The sequence below is a fragment of the Arachis ipaensis genome, chromosome B2, assembly GCF_059453495.1.
Source record: "Arachis ipaensis isolate K30076 ecotype BB chromosome B2, ASM5945349v1, whole genome shotgun sequence".
Taxonomy (NCBI): Eukaryota; Viridiplantae; Streptophyta; class Magnoliopsida; order Fabales; family Fabaceae; genus Arachis; species Arachis ipaensis.
Window position 1 is genome coordinate 71,839,629 of NC_142437.1, and position 13,063 is coordinate 71,852,691.

At 42.1% G+C, this 13,063-nt stretch overlaps 1 non-coding gene across 1 annotated transcript; it reads right to left on the reverse strand.

Moving 5' to 3' along the window:
- Positions 1-549: 549 nt before the first annotated feature.
- On the reverse strand, positions 550-657 carry LOC148574350 (small nucleolar RNA R71). The gene has a single exon (XR_015906354.1). It is a non-coding gene; the product is annotated as a small nucleolar RNA R71 (small nucleolar RNA).
- Between the last annotated feature and the right edge of the window lie 12,406 nt (positions 658-13,063).

The window sequence follows — 13,063 nt, forward strand, 5'->3', positions numbered from 1 at the left end:
TTCTTCCTTGTATTATGAGCAGGAGCAAGGATAAGAACATTCTTGTGGAAGCAGATCCAGAACCTGAAAGGACTCTGAAGAGAAAATTAAAGAGAAGCTAAAATACAACAATCCAGAGAAAACCTTTCAGAAATTTTCGAACAGGCAGAGGAGATGGCAGGCGAAAATAATAATAATGAAAGAAGGATGCTTGGTGACTTTACTGCACCTAATTCCAATTTACATGGAAGAAGCATCTCCATTCCTGCCATTGGAGCAAACAACTTTGAGCTGAAACCTCAGTTAGTTTCTCTGATGCAGCAGAACTGCAAGTTTCATGGACTTCCATCTGAAGATCCTTTTCAGTTCTTAACTGAATTCTTGCAGATATGTGATACTGTTAAGACTAATGGAATAGATCCTGAAGTCTACAGGCTCATGCTTTTCCCTTTTGCTGTAAGAGACAGAGCTAGATTATGGTTGGATTCTCAACCTAAAGACAGCCTGAACTCTTGGGATAAGCTGGTCACGGCTTTCTTAGCCAAGTACTTTCCTCCTCAAAAGCTGAGCAAGCTTAGAGCTGATGTTCAAACCTTCAGACAGAAAGAAGGTGAATCTCTCTATGAAGCTTGGGAAAGATACAAACAGTTGACCAAAAAGTGTCCTTCTGACATGCTTTCAGAATGGACCATCCTGGATATATTCTATGATGGTTTATCTGAGCTATCAAAGATGTCACTGGACACTTCTGCAGGTGGATCCATTCACCTAAAGAAAACGCCTGCAGAAGCTCAAGAACTCATTGACATGGTTGCTAATAACCAGTTCATGTACACTTCTGAAAGGAATCCTGTGAGTAATGGGACGCCTATGAAGAAGGGAGTTCTTGAGGTTGATACTCTGAATGCCATATTGGCTCAGAACAAAATATTGACTCAGCAAGTCAATATGATTTCTCAGAGTCTGCATGGAATGCAAGCTGCATCCAACAGTACTCAAGAGGCATCTTCTGAAGAAGAAGCCTATGATCCTGAGAACCCTGCAATAGCAGAGGTAAATTACTTAGGTGAACCTTATGGAAACACCTATAACTCAACATGGAGAAATCATCCAAATTTCTCATGGAAGGATTAGAAGCCTCAACAAGGCTTTAACAATGGTGGAAGAAACAGGTTTAGCAATAGCAAACCTTTTCCATCATCAACTCAGCAACAGACAGAGAACTCTGAACAAAATGCTTCTAATTTAGCAAATCTAGTCTCTGATCTATCTAAGGCCACTGTAAGTTTCATGAATGAAACAAGGTCTTCCATTAGAAATTTGGAAGCACAAGTGGGCCAGCTGAGTAAAAGGATCACTGAAATCCCTCCTAGTAATCTCCCAAGCAATACAGAAGAGAACCCAAAAGGAGAGTGCAAGGCCATTGACATAAGTGCCATGGCCGAACCTGTGAGGAAAGGAGAGGACGTGAATCCCAAGGAGGAAGACCTCCTGGGACGTCCAGTGATCAATAAGGAGCTTCCCTCTGGGGAATCAAAGGACTCTGGGGCTCATCTAGAGACTATAGAGATCCCATTGAACCTCCTTATGCCCTTCATGAGCTCTGATGAGTATTCCTCTTCTGAAGAGAATGAGGATGTCACTGAAGAGCAAACTGCCAAGTTTCTTGGTGCAATCATGAAGCTGAATGCCAAATTATTTGGCATTGATGCTTGGGAAGTTGAACCTCCCTTGTTCATCAATGAACTAAGTGATCTGGATCAACTGACATTGCCTCAGAAGAGACAGGATCCTGGAAAGTTCATAATACCATGCACCATAGGCACCATGATCTTTAAGGCTCTGTGTGACCTTGGTTCAGGAATAAACCTCATGCCCCTCTTTGTGATAGAGAAACTGGGAATCTATGGGGTGCAAGCTGCTAAAATCTCACTAGAGATGGCAGACAGCTCAAGAAGACAGGCTTATGGACAAGTAGAAGATGTATTAGTAAAGGTTGAGGGCCCTTACATACCTACTGATTTCATAGTCCTGTATACTGGAAAGGAAGAGGATGAATCCATCATCCTAGGAAGACCTTTCCTGGCCACAGCAAGAGCTGTGATTGATGTTGACAGAGGTGAAATAGTCCTTCAATGGAATGAGAACTCCCTTGTATTCAAAACTCAAGGATCTCCCTCTGCAACCATGGAGAGGAAGCATGAAAAGCTTCTCTCAAAGCAGAGTCAACCAGAGCCCCCACAGTCAAACTCTAAGTTTGGTGTTGGGAGGCCACAACCAAACTCTAAGTTTGGTGTTGAACTCCCATATCCAAACTCTAAGTTTGGTGTTGGAGAGTCTCAACAAAGCTCTGCACATCTGTGAGGCTCCATGAGAGCCCACTGTCAAGCTATTGACATTAAAGAAGCGCTTGTTAGGAGGCAACCCAATGTGTATCTAATTCTTATTTTTCATGTTTTCTTAGGTTCATGATCATGTGGAGTCACAAAATAAATATAAAAATTGAAAACGGAATCAAAAACAGCAGAAGAAAAATCACACCCTGGAGGAGCATCTGTCTGGCGTTCAAACGCCAGAACAGAGCATAGTTCTGGCGCTGAACGCCCAGAATGGGAGCATCCTGGCGCTAAACGCCCAGAACAAGCATGGTTCTGGCGTTCAACGCCAGAAATGGCAGCAATGGGGCGTTGAACGCCCAAAACGGGCACCAACCTGGCGCTGAACGCCCAGAGTTGTGTGCAAAGGCATTTTACATGCCTAATTTGGTGCAGGGATGTAAATGCCTTGACACCTCAGGATCTGTGGACCCCACAGGATCATCCCAGAATCTGTGGACCCCACAGGATCCCCACCTACCTCATCATCTCTCTTTCCATTCATGATCATCCCTTCTGTTTTCCATTTACCACTCACATCCATACACCTACTACCTTCAAAATTCAACATCTCTCTCCCACCCAATCCCACCCATATGGCCGAATACACACTCTCATCCATCTCCTCCATATCTTCTTCTTATTCTTCTATTCTTTCTTCTTTTGCTCGAGGGCGAGCAACATTCTAAGTTTGGTGTGGTAAAAGCATAGCTTTTTTGTTTTTTTCCATAACCATTGATGGCACCTAAGGCCAGAGAAACCTCTAGAAAGAGGAAAGGGAAGACAAAAGCTTCCATCAAGGGTCTATAGCTCAGTGGTAGAACATTTGACTGCAAATCAAGAGATCCCTGAGATACCTCAGGGGATACATTTTCTTCCACACAATTATTGGAAGCAACTAAGGGTGGAACATCAAGAGCACTCCATCATCCTTCATGAAATCAGAGAAGATCTAAAAAGCAATGAAGGAGGAGCAACAAAGACAAGGAAGAGACATAGAAGAGCTCAAAGACATCACTAAGGTGGACTCATTCCTTGTTCTTACTTTATCTGTTTTTCGTTTTCTATATTATGTGCTTATCTATGTTTGTGCCTTCATTACATGATCATTAGTAGTTAGTAACTTTGTCTTAAAGATATGAATGTCCTATGAATCCATCACCTCTCTTAAATGAAAAATGTTTTAATTCAAAAGAACAAGAAGTACATGAGTTTCGAATTTATCCTTGAACTTAGTTTAATTATAATGATGTGGTGATAATGCTTCTTGTTTTCTGAATGTATGCTTGAACAGTGCATATGTCTTTTGAAGTTGTTGTTTAAGAATGTTAAATATGTTGGCTCTTGAAAGAATGATGACTAGGAGACATGTTATTTGATAATCTGAAAAATCATAAAAATGATTCTTGAAGCAAGAAAAAGCAGCAAAGAACAAAGCTTGTAGAAAAAAAAAATAGAAAGAAAAAAAAAATAGGCGAAAAAAAAAATATAAAGAAAAAGAAAAAGCAAGCAGAAAAAGCCAAAAGCTCTTAAAACCAAGAGGCAAGAGCAAAAAGCCAATAACCCTTAAAACCAAAAGGCAAGGGCAAATAAAAAGGATCCCAAGGCTTTGAGCATCAGTGGATAGGAGGGCCTAAAAGGAATAAAATCCTGGTCTAAGCGGCTAAACCAAGCTGTCCCTAACCATGTGCTTGTGGCGTGTAGGTGTCAAGTGAAAACTTGAGACTGAGCGGTTAAAGTCAAGGTCCAAAGCAAAAAAAAAGTGTGCTTAAGAACCCTGGACACCTCTAATTGGGGACTTTAGCAAAGCTGAGTCACAATCTGAAAAGGTTCACCCAATTATGTGTCTGTGGCATTTATGTATCCGGTGGTAATACTGGAAAACAAAGTGCTTAGGGCCACGGCCAAGACTCATAAAATAGCTGTGTTCAAGAATCATCATACTGAATTAGGAGAATCAATAACACTATCTGAACTCTGAGTTCCAATAGATGCCAATCATTCTGAACCTCAATGGATAAAGTGAGATGCCAAAACTATTGAAGAGGCAAAAAGCTATAAGTCCCGCTCATATGATTGAAGCTCTGTTTCATTGATAGTTTGGAATTTATAGTATATTCTATTCTTTTTATCCTATTTTGATTTTCAGTTGCTTGGGGACAAGCAACAATTTAAGTTTGGTGTTGTGATGAGCGGATAATTTATACGCTTTTTGACATTGTTTTTAGTATGTTTTTAGTAGGATCTAGTTACTTTTAGGGATGTTTTTAATAGATTTTATGTTAAATTCACATTTCTGGACTTTACTATGAGTTTGTGTGTTTTTCTGTGATTTCAGGTATTTTCTGGCTGAAATTGAGGGACTTGAGCAGAAATCAGATTCAGAGGTTGAAAAAGGACTGCTGATGCTGTTGGATTCTGACCTCCCTGCACTCAAAGTGGATTTTCTGGAGCTACAGAACTCGAAATGGCGCGCTTCCAATTGCGTTGGAAAGTAGACATCCAGGGCTTTCCAGCAATATATAATAGTCCATACTTTGGCCAAGAATTGACGACGTAAACTGGCGTTCAACGCCAGCTTTCTGCCCAAATCTGGCGTCCAGCGCCAGAAAAGGATCCAAAACCAGAGTTGAACGCCCAAACTGGCACAGAAACTGGCGTTCAACTCCACAAATGGCCTCTGCACGTGTAACACTCAAGCCCAAGCCCAAGCACACACCAAGTGGGCCCCGGAAGTGGATTTATGCATCAATTACTACTCATGTAAACCCTAGTAGCTAGTTTATTATAAATAGGACCTCTTACTATTGTATTAGGCATCTGTGAACGCATTGTTCTTAGACCATAGGGGCTGGCCACACGGCCATGCCTGGACCTTCACTTATGTATTTTCATACGGTAGAGTTTCTACACTCCATAGATTAAGGTGTGGAGCTCTGCTGTTCCTCAAAGATTAATGCAAAGTACTTCTGTTTTCTATTCAATTCCTCTTATTTCTCTTCTAAGATATCCATTCGCACTCAAGAACATGATGAAGGTGATGATTATGTGTGACGCTCATCACCATTCTCCCCTATGAACGCGTGCCTGACAAACACTTCTGTTCTACATGAATTAAGCTAGAATGAGTATCTCTTAGATCTTCTAACCAGAATCTTCGTGGCGTAAGCTAGAATGATGGCGGCATTCAAGAGAATCCGAAAGGTCTAAACCTTGTCTGTGGTATTCTGAGTAGGATTCAATGATTGAATGACTGTGACGAGCTTCAAACTCGCGATTGTTGGGCGTTAGTGACAGACGCAAAAGGATAGTAAATCCTATTCCAGCATGATCGAGAACCGACAGATGAATAGCCGTACCGTGACAGGGTGCGTGAGCATATGATTCACTGAGAGGAGGGGATGTAGCCACTGACAACGGTGATGCCCTTGCATACAGCCAGCCATGGAAAGGAGTAAGACTAATTGGATGAAGATAGCAGGAAAGCAGAGGTTCAGAGGAACGAAAAGCATCTCCATTCGCTTATCTGAAATTCCTACCTATGATTTACATAAGTATTTCTATCCTTACTTTATGTTTTATTTACATAATATATTGTAGCCCATATGAGTCAACTTAACTGAGATTTACAAGGTGACCATAGCTTGCTTCATACCAACAATCTCCGTGGGATTCGACCCTTACTCACGTAAGGTATTACTTGGACGACCCAGTGCACTTGCTGGTCAGTTGAACGGAGTTGTGTCCACACATAGAGCCACGATGAGGATTCAATACAATTATATATTGTTACTCTCACACAAGTACAAAGAACATGGAACACAATTTCGTACACCAGTTACCTCAACCTTTTTGAATATCTCTACCATTTTGGGATCAGGTTCCAGCTGCTTCCTGGGCTTCCTTGCAAGTTGTGGAAATGGGATAGGAGTGGTGTCTTCTGCAGTATCTGCGCCCTGTGGTGCTTCCTCCTGTAGTTGAACTTTTTCTTTTTCAGCTATGTCCTGTGTGACCTCTTCCTCTTCAGCATCTTCTATTTCCACTACCTCTTCAGCTGAGGCGTGTTCTGGTGGGCTTGGCTCCTCCTGATTCCTCTCCTGCAGTGTGGTTCCGGACCTTAGGGTGATGGCATTAATGCCACCCTTGGGATTGGGTAATGGATGAGAGGGAATTCCACTGGAGCTCAAAGGCTGGTTATTGGAGTTATTCATTGATCCAATCTGTGAGACAAGAGCTTGCAAAGTAGCGTTCAGACCATTTAGAGTGGCATTAATGTTATTTTCCATGGTCTGTTGTCTCCGATCGATAGATTGTAGTAAATCATCATTAGAAGATGAGGAAGGATAAGTAATTTGAGAGGTCTGTTGTTGGGTATTCTGTGGTCCTTGAGACTGTCTCAGGTGAGGTGCTTTGTAAGGCTGGTTCTGGTTCTGCTGCTTGTTGTTGTTATTATTCCACCTCTGATTTTCCTGATTATCTCTGCCTCCTCTATTGTTGTTGTTGCCCCTTCAATTCTGGTTAGAATTGTCCTGCCATCCATGGTTGTAGTTGCCACCTTGATTGTACCCTTGGTTGGGGCGGTCATAGAAGTTATGAGTGGCTGCCACGGTGTTGTCTTCCTGTTGGAGCTGCGGACATTCATCAGTATAGTGGCTATAATCAGCACAGATTCCACAAACTCTCTGTGGGACTAACTGTTGGCCTTGCTGTGGTGGAGAGGGTTGAGCTTGCTGAACTTGTTGTTGATTAAATTGCATCTGCTTCAGCAAGTTGGTCATTTCACAGATACTCTGAGTCAGAGCAGCAGTCTCTCTGCTAGAGGATACTTCTGCAACGGCTTTTGAACGACCTTGTTTCTGCGATTCCGAGTAGATTCAGCTAAGTCGCTGATCAATTTCCATGCCTCGTCAGTGGTCTTGTACTTTTTCATAGACCCATTGCTAGCACTTTCCAATGTGGTCTTATCTTGGGGCCTCATGCCTTGTGTGACGTAACCGAGCAATACTATCTTGTCAATCATATGGTAGGGGCATGCTTCCAGAAGATTATTGAAGAGCTCCCAGTATTCATAGAGAGTCTCAGATTCATCCTAAAAATCATGGAAATGTCTTTCCTCAGTTTATCAGTAACTTCAGCTGGAAAGAATTTTTCCAAGAATTCCCTTCTCAGTGTATCCCAGTTGGATACAGTTACTGCTAGTTGAGTGTAGTACCACTCTCTTGCCTTCCCCTCAAGAGAAAACGGGAAAGCTTTCAGCAAAATTGAAGTTTCATCTGCACCATCACGCCTGACAGTAGAACAGGCTGCTTGAAAATCTCTCAGGTGCTTGATAGGCTCTTGAGCAGGCAAGCCATGAAACTTGGGCATCAAATTGAGCAGTGCGGTCTTTATTTCAAAGTCTGTAGCCACCGCTGGGTGATGTACTTGAATGGTTGCATTGTAAAATCGGGGGTTCCAGCCTCCTGGATAGTAACTCTCCTAGCTGTTGCCATGTTACCTGCACGTAAATCAACCAAATCAGTAGAACGGGGGCTGGTTTCTTTCTCAAGTGACGTTTCAGATCCGCCCTCAGAGAGGACTAACCGACGCCGAGCTTGCCTTATTCGTGAAATAGTTCTTTCAATCTCAGGATCGAATACTAGCAAGCTTAGATCAGGAAGTGAACGCGTCATCTAACGAAAGAAACAAGCAGCTCATGGTAGCAAGATAAAATAAAATGCAAATAAACAAAATCCAATTAATAACTTTAGCACTCTATTACAACTCCCCGGTAACAACGCCAAAAATTAACGTGGCGGAAATTGGCTAATTAAGAATTGATATAAGTTGTGCGTTGCAAGTATAGTTCTTAACCAACCAGAAATCCGCTTATCAATTTAGAAAGGTTTTCACAAGAATTAAAATTAAAATACTTGGAGTATGAATCCCAAGTCGTCTCTCAACGAGTTGCAGAAAGGAGTGCTATTTTATTAATCAGATATTTTTCAGAAAAGAGCTGAGTTGAATAAATAGGAAATTAATTTGGAGAAATTAGGTAATTTAAATAAAGGCCTTGACTGGGAGTAGATTAGTTGGAAGCCCTATTCTTGTTGCAGTACTCTCAAGATTAATTGATAATTGAAGGTCGTTCTGTTTAGTTATCCCTTACTAAATAAGGGAAAGTCAAACAAGTTGGAATGATGTTTCTAATCACAAGTCCCAATTCGCTTACTTGGAAGGATTGGCGTTAGTGACTAGAGAGCCATCCAACAATAAACCCAATTACAATTTCTCCTTTGAACATTCCAACTCAAGGGTTCCTTTCAATCAACTCCCCATCAAGTTAGGGAACTACTTGCTCATTGTGATTATGGAACACATAACATAGAAAAGGGAACTAATGAAAGACATGATAAATAAAACTCAAAGGAATCAATTAAAAATAAAAGTAACTCTTGTATTAATAAATTCTAAAATAATTCAATAATAAAATTGAGTAAATTAAAGGACATGGAAGAGTAAAGCCAAGTAAAGAAGACGAACTAGAATAACGAAGTCTTGATGAGGTAATAACTCTTCTCAATATCCCAATGCAAAGAGCAATCGAAATAAAAATCCTAAGAACTATGAATGTGTAGAGAAAAAACCTAGAGGAGGAGTAAAACTAGATCTAAAAACTAAAAACTGTGTAGAATGAATGTTGTTTTTGGTTTCTGCATGTTCTCTGGCTCTAGTCTGCTTTTCTGGGCCGAAAACTGGGTCAAAACAGGGCCCAAAATCACACCCAGCGAATTCTGTAGATTATGCAGATCGCGCATGTCACGCGATCGTGTCATTCATGCGGACGCGTCATGCGGCATTTTGCTTTGCCACGCGGGCGCGTCGTCCACGCCTCCGCGTCACTTGTGCTATTCCAATCCGCGCGGTCACGTGAGCCATGCGGCCGCATCACTGGGATTTCCTCTCTTCTGCGCAGTCGCGTGAGCCATGCGGCCGTGTCACTTCTCGCTGGTCATCTCCTTAATTTCTTGTGTTCCTTCCATTTTTGCAAGCTTCCTTTCCAATCTCCAACTCATTCATGCCCTATAAAGCCTGAAACACTTAACACACAGATCACGATATCGAATGGAATAAAGGAGAATTAAAATACATAATTAAAAGTCTCTAGGAAGCAAGTTTTCAATCATGTAATAATTTTAGGAAGAAAATATAAATGCATGCTAATCATATGAATAAGTGGGTAAAGATCATGATAAAACCACACAATTAAACACATTATAAATCATAAAATAGTGGTTTATCAACTGCCACAAGAGACCGATCAAGATACACCACAACCAGTGAATGAAAGGTTCCCAGACGAACATCTTCTCCAAATCCAGCAAGCTCCTTGGTTTGCTGACATTGTAAACTACAAGGTGGGAAGAAAGATTCCTCAAGAGTTTACCAAGCAACAAGTGAAGAGGCTATGTAATGAAGCCAAGAGATTCTTATGAGATGAGCCCTTCTTGTTCAAGAGATGTCCAGATGGGATGATTAGAAGGTGTGTTCCGAGGGTTACCTGAAACTGAAGGTCGATCTCGGATGAGATCCGTTGTGGTAGCCGGAGCTGTCGTGTCCGACCTGGTGGAACTGGCGGAGCTGGAGATGCTGCTGATCCTTCGTCACTGGAGGGTGGTGGTACCTGCAAGAGACTCCGATGCTTAAGTTAGCATGGGCTTTAAGCAGGTTTTTTAGTAGAATCAGAGTATGAGTTATACCTGGGTGCTCCAGCGTATTTATAGTAGTGTGGAATGACCTTCTTGATAAGATAAGTTAGTTATCTTATCTTATCTTTAAGGGGAACCGCCCTTATCTTTCAAGGCTTTAGCTACTTTTAGATTGGGGTATGTTCCTTCATTTGGGCCTTTCCTGGGCCTTTGTAGCGATTTATCCGAACTCTTTAAGAAGAGGTCGGCGAATCCAGACCTGAAGAGGTCGGTCGACTTGTCTTCAATCAGCCCGGGTCGGACAGCTCGACCCAGGACATGAACAGTGCCCCTGCTTGAGCTCGGTCTTTCTTTCGAGGTCGTGTCTTTGCTAGACTTTGACCCCTTTTGGGGAAGTCGAGCTCGAGCATTCTTTTGTTGATCTCGTTTGTAGAACTCCTATTGGCTTGAATGCAGAGCGTTTTGTCTTCACTCCTTTTTAATTTGCAACGCGCATTTTTGCGCTCCCTTGGAAACATGCGAAGGTTTAAATACTCATTAACTCTTTGCCGTTTTCCTTTTATTTCCCTCTTTGTATCTTCATTTGAATTTCAAAGCCTTTTTCAGTTTCTCCTCTCTTGCTCGCTGTAACTCTTTCTCTTCTACTTACCCTTTCGCTTTTGCATCTTCGCGCTTTCTTTTATTCGAAAGGTAATTTGCTGGTGTCGTTTTGGTTTGTTTGCTTCAATCTCTAATCAGTTATCGTCTCCTTCTTCTCTGCAGGTTGGTTTTCTTCTTCTCTCTTTTTTACTTTCCACGCCATTCTTTTTGCATTGTTTTGATTTTGAAAGTTTTGATCTTGCTTGTACTCATGTTGGAAAGTTTGAACCTTTTCTGCCTCGTTGTGCCTGTAGCGCGCGCCTTGAAGGTTTCAATTTGTTGCTTGTTTCTGCTTATTTGGTTTCTTTATGCGTAGATCTTTTTCTGTTTGTGTCTTGGAGTAATAGACTGTGAATTTGAAAAAAGGTTGCATCTTTTTGATGATTTCTGCATGCTTGATGTTGATGGTTTGCTGCTTTGTATTGATCGTCATTTGTCAGAGAAGGCTTTTGATCTTCTTTGCATTTTTAGGACTTAATGTTGCGAGATTTTTCTTTTTTCTAGATCCTTGCTTTGTTATTGCCTCCAATGGATGCTCCTGGACCTTGGTGTGAGTCCTGGGGTTTCCTTTTACTGCTATTTTCTGAGTCTTTTAACACTCGCATGCTATTTGTCCGAGTTATTTCCAAACTTGTCCGAGATGTCTCCTATTTTGTCTGAGCTGTTTGATTAGTAACCCTTTTTTCCTTTTTCTCACTGTAGGACTAGTTAACCCATGTCTTCTCGCAAAAATATTGTTGAGATGTCTACCAAGGTCCCAGATGGCATGTCCGACTGGCTGGATTCTCTTGTCTTGATGTGTGTTTTCGTGGTCGATTCTAAGTACTGTGTGTGGCTTAGGAGGCATCATAGGATTTGTAGTAGTAGAGAGCAGGAGAAAAACTACGAGTTGGTAGTGCCTGACCCTAAGGAGAGGGTTTATTTTCCTTCTCTGACTTTGGGGGGAACGTCCCTTCTTTTATGCGTATGATTACTTTTTTAGCCAAATGGGCATCACGATTCCTTTTACTTCCTTTGAGACCGACCTGTTGTGGTCCTGCAACGTAGCTCCTTCTCAACTTCACCCGAACTCGTGGGGCTTCATAAAAATCTTCCAACTATTGTGCCAAGAATTGGATGTCCGACCTTCTTAAACTCTCTTTCTTTACTTTTTTGTTTTAACGAAGCTTGGGGCAGCTAAGAAGAAGGCTTCCTGGATTTCTTTTCGAGCTGCCCAGGGAAAGAAAATTTTTTATATGTATGATGAGTCTTTTAGGGATTTTAAGAACTTCTATTTCAAGGTCCGAGCTGTTGAAGGCGTTCGGCGTTTCTTCTTGGACCAAAATAATGAACCTGCCTTCCCCTTATGCTGGCAAAAGAATGTGGTAGTGTCTAGGTATACTTGGGAAATGTTAGATGAAGTCAAGCAGGCTTTTGTACATGTGCTAGAGAAGAATTGGGGGGAGCCTCCCCATCTTGACATGAAGAGGTTCTTGGGGGATCCCTCCCTTCTTCGAGCTGATTTGGGTAGCTGCCGATTTCTTTTTTAGTCTTGCCTTTTTCCTTTATCTGTTTATTTTGTTGATCTACCTCTTTTTTATTTGCAATTTTAGTTTTTCTGCTTTATTTTTTCAGAGATGGTGAAGACCACTGATTCTATGAAGGCTTTTAAGAGGGCGAGGAATGCGACCGCAGCTCAGAACATCTCGGCTAAAGGTTCTGGGGAGAAATCTTCAAAGGCTACTTAGAAGAGGTCGACCTCGGATACTTCTCGGTTGAGAAAAGTCATACCTACTCCCCAGGTTCGCCTGGTTTCTTTTGATCCTCCCCAGTCGACCTGTGGTGCTGCCTCTCCTTCTGTTACCGGTCCTCTACCGAAGAAGTAGAAGACTATCAAACCCTATAATCTGGATGCCCCTGACTTTGATGCTATGGGGTTTGCTGATAATCAAATTGCCCCCTTTGGTCGACTTCCAATGGACGATGTGTCCATCCTACATCACTTGAATTTTATCACTAGTAGTAGTGTTCGGATGGCACACATGGGTGTAGCTTTGTTTCGCTCAATCCAAGACTCTCCCGTCCATGCGACGAAGGATTTTATGCTGGAAGCCAAGTCGGAGTATGACAGGATCAAGGGCTTGAAGGATGAGCTAGACGCCAGTGTTATTAAGCTAGAGTTGGGTTTGGAGAAGGAAAAGTCTCGGGCTACCAGAGCTGAGGCAGCTGCGAATTTGGCCGAGGAGATGGCCAATAAGTCGAAGGAGAGTTATACCAGCACTTATGGTGAGCTGCTAGAGGTCAGGGAGAGACTTGAGTCGGCCCATGCTGATTATGCTGAGCTTCAAGGCCACCTTGTAGGTAGTGTGATTGACACATATGAGAACCTAAAAGCTCAGGTCC